The sequence below is a fragment of the Camelus bactrianus genome, unplaced genomic scaffold (assembly GCF_048773025.1).
Source record: "Camelus bactrianus isolate YW-2024 breed Bactrian camel unplaced genomic scaffold, ASM4877302v1 HiC_scaffold_44, whole genome shotgun sequence".
Taxonomy (NCBI): Eukaryota; Metazoa; Chordata; class Mammalia; order Artiodactyla; family Camelidae; genus Camelus; species Camelus bactrianus.
In genome coordinates this window covers 65,945-75,243 of record NW_027413960.1, presented here as the reverse complement: position 1 = coordinate 75,243, position 9,299 = coordinate 65,945, and positions in this window count along the sequence as shown.

Below are 9,299 nucleotides of genomic sequence, written 5' to 3'. Positions count from 1 at the left end.
TATCTCTGTCATAAAACGTGTCAGCCAGGAAAAAAAAAAAAAAAAAAAAGAGTCTGGGAGCGATGGTTGGCTCGGTCTCAAGTCTCAGGGAAGTGTTCACACCCCCAAGCAGTCCGAGGGGGTAGTGTGTGTGTGTGTGGGGGAGGCGGTCCATCTCTGAAAAATTGGTGCCTCCTCCACGTAGTTTTTGGTCCCTTGCAACTGAAGCATCTGGCAACGTCCCTGGAATGTTTAGATCGTTTCCAAAGAAGATGAGATACGGAAGCGTTCGTTCCTGGCTCCATGAGTCGAAGGGGACGTGCTTTAATATCTTTCTGACAGAAAAGACTCGAGATCTGTCAGTGTGTTGGCCGACATGACTGGTATACCTTCGGAGGATGGATGGACCTACAGACAGACAGACAGACCGGAATACATACATACTTACTTACATACGTACATATGTAAACATACAATACAATACAATACAATACAATACAATACAATACAATACAATACAATACAATACAATACAATACAATACAACAAAACAAAATGAAACAGAATAAAATAAAATAAAATAAAATAAAATAAAATAAAATAAAATAAATTAATTTAAATGAAAATAAAAGGATGCTGTGAGGAGAAAGTGTCTGTTTCTGGCTAGGACCAAATCGTGTCCCTACGTGGACCGGTTGGGAAAGACTGGTGTCCCAGATGGTTCACCGTGACTTCCTCGTGAACAATTGCTGTGACCGATTCGGGCTTCGGAACAGTCACGGTCCTCGTTCTGAGGAACGTCCTCCTGGAAAGCATGTGGAGACCGTCTTCGTCTGCCGTCCTTAGGAAACGTTCCAGCAGAGCGGGTGTCCGAGAGCCTCTAGGGGCGATGGCTATGCTTCGTGGACGTCTGTCCCTCTTCAGGCCGAATTTCGTGGAAGTATGCTGATCTGGCCAGCCGACAAGTCTGAATGGGGGTGATTTTTTGGTAGAAATGCGCGTCCTTGGAGAGACCAGGGGAAGGGGAGCATGTCTCAGTGGAAACTCTCGTACAGCGTGATAGAGATGAGAATGCGGTTCTGTGTCATCATCTTTGCGTGCTTCCCGCCACCCTCCCCCTCCCCGCCCCGCCCCGCCTTCCACTGATACGCTGGGCCACGTCACGCCATGCTTCGAGTTTTCTCCGATGGTTGGCCAACGCTCTTCCGACTCCCGTTGCCCATGGTTCTCCCGCTTTGGACTTGGCATCCTCGAGAACCAAAGCCGCCCTTTCCCTGAAGCCCCGCCGAGCCGGGCTGAGCAGCTGGACATCCGCTGGAGAGAGGTCACTGCCGTGTCCCCTCTCGAGACCCTCCTCCTGCCCGTTGCTGTGGAGGCCACTCAGAAAGTGGACCTGAACCCGCATGCGTTTTTCAGGCCACCCGAGCCTCTTCGAGCCCGACGCCTAGACATCTTCCTGGACTGGTGGCGCTCCGGACTCACACCCTGGGTTTCTCGTTGGCTTCAGCCACGGACCTTTGTCTTCTGGAACGAAAGACCAGACCGGTTTCATCAGGTGGAACCACCTGCCTGGTGGCGGGACTGTCGTGGAACCCTGTGGACCACCCCGAAGTGTATATGCAGCCCAAGGGTGATCTCTCCAGTTGAACAACCATCGAGGCCCAAAAGGACCCCTGCCCCGGGAAGAAAGAAACTTTGACCTTGACCCTTAGCTGCCCGAACGAGAATTTGGATCAGGGTTGGGTAGGGTGATGGAGATCTCCCTTGGCACAGTTCCCGTGTGCGGGACTTTCAATGACTCTGTCCTTCCTGAAAGGACACCCGCCCCCTGACCACGCTGTCTCGTCATCAGTTTGTTTCCACGAGGGACGAACCGTCATTGTGTGCACGACAAAGTTGGCCGCTGCCTGTTTGGTCCGCCATCGCTCCGTAAGGGACCGACGAAGTGTGCGTCGTGACCAGTGACCGATTTCGGAGCCCGTGGGTGGTGGGCGGGTGTGTATCTGTTTTCCAGGTCACGCGCGACGCGGTGTGTCGTGGTGTGGCCCGCCCGGCCACCCCACCTCCCTTCCCCCATGGAAAATCAAGGGAGAGTATTGCCCGAGACAGACGAAAGTGCAGCACGAAACCTAAAAGGATGACCCTGGATGTCAACTTGGAGGTGGCTAGGAGACGGCTGAGCATGCATAGGATCACACTGCACTGCCACCGTGTGGGATGCCGCACATGTGTCGCCGTCGTGGTTTTCATCTCCTCCACCTATTGCCCTCACCTACATCCACTCTTTATCTCACTGAACTCTTTTTTTTTTTTTTTTTTTTTTTTTTTCCGGTAAGACAGTGAGAATTTTCCCCTCTCTCTCTCTCTCTCTCTCTCTCTCTGTCTCTCTCTCTCCTACTGTCTCTCATAATTGACCTGACAAGGGGATGTCCGTTTTCACGTGTCCAACATAGCGATTCGGGATTCTTCCATGTTCCACGATGATCACCGTGATGAGTCTGGTTACGGATCAGTCACCGGACAGCGTCATGACAATAGTATGGATTGACTCTACTCGCCCTGCTGTCCATGACCTCCCGTAATTTGTGTATTTATTAATTGGAGTTAACTGGAAGCTTGTACTTTTTCCTCTCCTCACCCATTGCACTCATTGTTCTTCTTGGTATCCATGAGCCTGTTTCAGCTTCCTTGCATGTGTTCCTGCGTATTGTCTTGGGGATTCTGCCTCGAAGTGACAACATCCCTCTCGAACTTAAGTCACTTAGTTAACATCATCCCCTCTAGGTGTAGGTCTCTCCAGACCACGTGGCACTGTCCATTCGTCCATCCGCGGGCCCGTAGTGGAACTGCCGGGTCTTCCAGGAGTTTTCTGTGGAATGTTTTGAGGGACTTCTGTCCTGTTTTCCCTAATGGCTTTCCTCCACCTCCGTTTCGCCCTCTCCCCCTCGCCCCCACCACCAACCCCTGTTTCCGTGTTGCCTTCTGTCTTCCGTCGGAGAGCGGAGTCTGTCAGGTATGAGTCGAGAGCTCTGTGTCCGCCTGCCAGCCCGCCCACCAGGCCCATCTCGAACGGTGGTCTCTATCACGTGTTCCGTCAGGAGCAGGCACTTTCTGCTTGTTTTTGGAACTTGCTGTCGAGATTCCAGGTTCTGGGCCTGTCGGATATCTCTTGGAAACGGAAATGTGTGCGTTTTCCCCTTTTTTAAATTGTGTTCGTTTGTTTACTTACTTATTTATTTATTTACTTACTTACATTTATTTATTTATTTAGGCCTTTTTTTTTTTGGTTCTTGCTGCTGTTGTTGCTTTCGGTGGTTGTTTGTTTATTCGGGGAGGGAGGTAATTCGTTTCTTTTGCTGGTTTGTTGCCTGACTTAGTGATTGCCTGACTTACCGACTTCCTTATTGACTTGAACGGAAGTCCTGAAGATCGAACCCTGGACCTCGCGCGTGCTGGGCAGGCACTCTGCCGCTGAGTTCTACGCTCCATCCTCCCCCTCGCCCCCTCCCCCATTTGGGGGAGGAAAAAAATAATTTTTTTTTTTTCCTTTTAAACTGAAAACGTCCGTTTGGGTCTCCTGCACGTGTTTCATCCCTGGTTTTCTGGCTTCTAGGAGGTGGAGTTGACCGAGTTCTTGGACTGTTGAGGAGAGGAACCCCTGATGGCTGCGGTTGTGCTTTTTCTACGGTGTTTTTGTTTTTGTTTTTAAACCCCAGAGTAGTTCTACAACTTGATTTCCCTTTGGTGGTGGGTTTTGTCGTTTGTTTTCATGTTTCCTTTCTTTCTTTCTTTCTTTCTTTCTTTCTTTCTTTCTTTCTTTCTTTCTTCTTCCTTCCTTCCTTCCTTCCTTCCTTCCTTCCTTCCTTCCTTCCTTTCTTCCTTTCTTCCTTTCTTTCTTCCTTTCTTCATTTCTTTCTTCCTTCCTTCTTCCTTCCTTTCTTCCTTTCTTCCTTCCTTCCTTCCTTTCTTCCTTCCTTTTTCCTTTCTTTCCTTTCTTTCTTTCCTTTCTTTCTTTTCTTTCTTTTTTTTTTTTTTTTTCGGATGGGGCTACAGTTTCCTTGTCCACGTTGACTGTGTCAAACACACACACCGACACACACACGCACACACAGACACGCGGATGCGCATGCACAGTGTTGCTCTGTGTAGATGCACTGAACCTCGATTTACCGAGCGGGTGGCTATCGACTCGCCCCCCCGAACCCCCGCCCGCATTTTTTGTTTTCCCTCCTCCTTCCTGCGGTTGTGGTCAGCCGTGCTGACGTCCGTGTTCTCACGACCGACCGCGAGTGCGTTTTCCCCACGCGCCCGTTTGTTGTCTTTGGGCTTTGTCGCGATCTGTGCCGAGATCGATTTCTCTTTCCGCTTCGATGGGGTTCGCGGTCTTCATCCTTTCTTTTCTAGCTTCTGGCTTTGCCTGTCTGCTTTCGAAAGACCTCCCGCATTCGAGAGGACGGACTCCAAAGCCGATTCCTGCGTTGTTCTCTGAGCGCTCGCCTGGTTTCGGTTTGCCAGCCCCGCCTTCCCTCCTCTTCCCCTCCTCCCCTTCCCAACCTCCCACCCGGGAACCCGGGATCTCGTCTGGTCGCTCTGGGCCACCCGCGGCGTGGGCCCCGGCCCCGCCGGCGTGTCCGTGTGATCTCCCCCGCCCGGGGAATCGCGTGGGGGAGCGCGTCCCCTTCGCGGCAAGCCGCCCGGCCGGCCGTGTCTTGCCAAACCCCGGCTCCCTCCGTCCTCCCCGCCCTGATCTGTTGCCGGGGTCGCGTCGCGCCGCGTCGCGTCGTGTCGCCTCGTGTCGTGCCGTGCCGTGCCGTGACGAGGGTGAGCGGGCTCCGAGGCGGACGCCACGGGGCCGCCCGGCGCCTCAGTCCGGGACGAGCTCGGGCGTTTGGGCGGCCGGCGGCGGTCGGGATCGGTTCCGGGGACGTTGGCGACGGTTGTCGGGCGCCATCTGGCTGCCGCTCTGAGATCGTCCCTCTTCTCCCGAGCGTCGGCGACCTCGGCAAGGGATGGTGCTCGGCGGCGGGGCCCGAGGCAGACTTCGGGAGGCTGGCGACACCGGCGGTGACAGTCCCCGTGGCGCTGAGCCGCGGGGCGCGTCCTGCTCTCGGCGCAGATTGGACTCGCAGGATGATGAGGGGGGTGACTGTCGCCGCGCTCCCGGGATCTCGTGTGCCGGGGGAAGCCGTGTGGCCTGGCCTGGTCGACCAGCATCCGCCTGTGCCCCTCCAGCCGCGGAGACCGACCCGAGCCGATCGGACACGGCCTGCGCCTTGCCGCCGCGGGGGAAAGGGAGAGAGTGTCCCGCGCCCGGGCCGCCGGCGGCTAGGTGGTCAGGCCCTCGTCTGCGTCCCTTGGACGACTGCTCCTGAGGCGAGGAGCGGCCCGGGCCCAGTGCGGTGAGGCCGTGGACGGGCGCGCTGGGGTTCCCGGTCGTCGGAGGCGCCTCCTTGGATGAAATGTTTTCTGAGTCCCGATGGATCCGGAGACGTGGCTGGGCCGGCCCCTGTTGGCGCGGGAGGCCTGGGAGGGGGTGCCCCCCGGCCCGTAAGCCTGCCCGCGTGGGTTCCGGTGGCGTTGGAGGGACCGAGACTTCATCCGGACTCGGGGACCGGCACGGGGGCGTCCTGCGAGGGATGTGGGGGAGGCAGGCTTTCCCCGGCCCGGGGCCCGGGGCCCGGTGCTCGGGAGCGGTCCCTCGTGGGGGGCCCTCTCGTCGGAGGCGCCTCTGTGGCATCTCCCCGAGTCCCCGGCCACGCGGGCGAGAAAAGGGCAGGGCGTCCCCGGCCTGATCCCGTCTCCCTCTCGTCCCTTCCCATTCCCATTCCCATTCCCACTCCTCCTCCTAAGCCTCCTCCTAATCCCCCTCCCCTCTCCCATCCCCTCTCCCCTCCCCCTACCAAACCCCCCCACCCCGGTCGATCAGATGGCCCCGAGAGCTTCGGGGCTGCCATTTATGGGGGTAGGGCTGGGGGCAGGTGGCCGGACCGAGGTCCCGGGGTCCCCCCTTGCAAATCGTGGACCCGCCCCGTTTCTGGGCGCTGTCATTTTTCCTGTCGTGTTGGGCATTTTCTGCCAGCAGATAGGTGCTGACACGGTCTTCCTCGGTGTCTGTCACCGAGTGTTGGGTCTCCGGACGCGTGCGAGGCTCTGGCTTCTCTCTGCGTGAGCCCTGGCCTGGTAGCCGACTCCGCTTCTGACACTTGAGCCGCCCGCCCGGGCCTGCGCGCCGGCTCTCGTGTGTGCGTCCAGCTGACGTGGCCCGTGGTGCCACCTCCGGTCTCTGGTGGCCCGAGGGCGGTGGGGTGAGGTGGCGGCGTGGGTCTTTTACCCCGTGCGCTCCCCGCCGCAGGCACCCGGTGGTGGCCGGCGCGACCCCACCCCCGTAGGCTCCGTGCCGCGTGTCAGGCATTCCCCGCCTGGGGTCGTTGGCCGCTCTCCTCGGAGAGGACTGAGGAGTGGGTGGCGCCTGGCGAGGCTGAAAGCAGGCCCCTCTGGTGGTTGTCCTCGCCGGGCCCTCCCCTCTGGGGCCTCCCTGCCCCACATGGCTCGCTCGCTCGCTCACTCACTCACTCATTCACTCACCTGACCGATGTGGTGAAGTCATGCTCCCCCGGGCCGGGCCTAAGCCGCGCCAGACGAGGGACGGGGACGTTCATGGCGAACGTGGCTTCTCTTCTCGTTCTGCCTGCGGGCCCCTCGCCTCTCCTCTGCCGCCCGTGGGTGGCGGGGGGAAGGCAGGGGTGCGGACTCCGGCCCGACCTCGGTCTCCCGTGCCTTGTGGTGTCGGCGAGGCCGGGGTCTTGCGACGCGGCAGACACTCTCGCCTCCTCGCCTGCTCGGCGTCCTGTCTCGCGAGCGGCCCTCCCCCGCGGCGGGGGAGGGCTGCCCCGCCGCCACGCCACGTACCCCCTCGTCGGGGTGTGAGCGTGTCTCGCCTTGGTCCCTCTGCGGTGCCCCTGGAGCGCTCCAGGTTGTCCCTCAGGTGCCCGAGGCCGAGCGGCGGCATCGCTTCCCGTCCCCAGCGAGTCCTCTCGGGTAACCCCTGCGGTGGTCGTGTCTCCGAGCGCCTCTCTTGAGGCGTGGGGGAGGGGTCGAGACGGTAAGCGAGGCGTGTCCGCTCCCCACCCTCGGTGGGGCCGGGGCCGCCTCCTGAACGTCAGTCCTCACCCTGTACCGGGGGGGGGACTGACGTGGCCGGGCGCACGCCGGGTGGGTCCCCCTCAGCGGGGTTCGCGCCCGGGCGTGGGAGCGATCGTGGTGGGGCCGGGTGATGTGCCGGTGAGGGGCGGGCGTCTGTCCCGTCCCCACGCGGTCTTGGGTGCGTCTCCTCGCGAGGTGGCACGCACGGGCTCTCCCCGGTCCCGACCGCGAACGCTCGCTTCTTGGCCCGCTGCTTACCCTTACCGCAGACCCCTCCTGCCCAGCCGAGCGCTGGCGTACACGTCGGCGGGCTTCCGTAGGCCTGAACGGGGCACGCTGGGTGGGGGGCGATGCGCCCTCGGTGAGAAAGCCTTCTCTAGCGATCTGAGAGGGGAGCCTTGGGGGCACCGGACCCCCCAGCCGCCGCTCCTCCATCCAGAGCGTGCAGTCACTCTCCACGGGGAGCGACTGCCGCGGCGTGTGGGCAGGGCCCCGTCGCTTTGGCGTGTGGGCTGCGCTGGCCCCGCGGTGGGGCCGAGTGCTGTTCTTGGCCTGCTGTGGCCGCGCCTCCCCCCTCCGAGTCGGGGGAGGGTTCCGCCGGGCGGGCCCGGCGTCTGGCGCGGGGCCGTGCGAGCGCGCGCGCGCGTGTGCGCGGGCTTGGCCTCCCCGGCGCGTGCCGTGGGGGGGAGGGGGAAGGCGGTCCACCCCGACTTGGGCCCCCCCCCAGTCTCCGCGCCGCGAGGAGCCACCCCACCTGTTCCGGTCCCGAGACGCAGCCACCGGTGGCGGTGCGTGGCCACGGGTCGGGCCGCCTCGCTCGGCAGCGTTTTCCCCGGGCCGCGAGGCCTGGGGGCGAGCCAGACGAAGCTGGGTGGTGGTGGTGGACGGACAGACGAGACGCAGACGGACGAGTGAGCGAGTGGAAGGGGCTACCCTCTGGAGTTGGGGGGGTTAGCCTGCTGCGCGCGAGTCCCGGCGGCGGGCGGGGCCGGGGTGTGGGAGGAACCGCCGAGGGTTGGCTGAGGCCGGCCGGCGTCCTGGGCGTCGCGGGGCCGCCCCCACGTGTGGGGGTGGTGGGATCCTGCGGTGGTTTCCCCGGCGGCCCGGTCGTGTCTCGAGATTTTCCCCTTCCCTGGGTTGGTGCCCGCCCGCACCCACGACCCCTGCCGGCCGTCGCTCTTGCGCGCGAGCGGGCCCCTCCTCGTCGCCGCCGCCGGCCCTCCCCTGCCCTGCCAGGACCGATGGCCGCCCGCGCCGAGCCTTTCCCCCGCCGACCCCCCCCGTCCTGGGACCAGAACGTGGCCTCACCGCGTTGTGGGTGCTGTTCCTCCCCTGGAGGCGGCCCCGGGTGAAGCGTCGTCGGACCCGACGGGGGGAGGTGGGGTGCTTCGGCACGGCGCGAACGTTTGTTTGGGTGCGCGTCGGGGCGGGGCGGGGCAGCGCCGGCCCGTGCGGCGGGAGAGCCTTGCGGTGGGCCGTCCTGAGGCCCTGCGGTGTCGGGCGAGGGTGGCCGTTGGGCCCCCGTGAGGGTGCCGAGGAGAGGGCCAGTCGGCGCGCCTTGGGTGCCGCGGGGCCGCCCCCGTGCCGGAGGGCCCGTGGCGGTGAGACCCCGTGTCGCACCCCGGCGGCCGACTCGCGTCTGGGTTTCCGGCGCGGGCCCCTGGCGGTGGCTCCACGGCCCTCCTCTCCCGCTTACCGGCTTCCAGGCGGCGTTGCCCGTCCGCGGGCGCGCCGGCCGTGGGCCGCTGCCTCGCTCGTCGTTCGCGTCCTCTCTCTGTCCGTCCTTTCCCCCGTCCGCTCCGTCCGCCCGTCCCCGGGCCGCGCCCCGGCGCGTTTCGCTTCCCGGGCCCGCCGCGGCCCCTCACCGTGTCTGCCGCCGCCCGCCCGCCCGCCCGCGGGCGTCGTCGCGTGCGGGCGAGGCCCGTCGTCCCCCGCCGCCGCGCCCCCGCTCCGGCGCGCTCGCCCGAGCGCGAGTCGGGCCCCGGCTGGCCGTCGTGGACCGGCCGCCGCCGCCGCGCCGCCCCCGGGGGGGCCGGGCCTCGGGCCCGAGCCCCTGTCCGCGCGAGCGCGAGCGCGCGTCGGCCGGCTTCGACGTGACCGCCCGGTGGCCCGGTCCCGCCTCCCCGGGGCCGCCGAGGGGGCCCGCGGCGGGGCCGCGCGCGCCCTCGCCCCTCCGC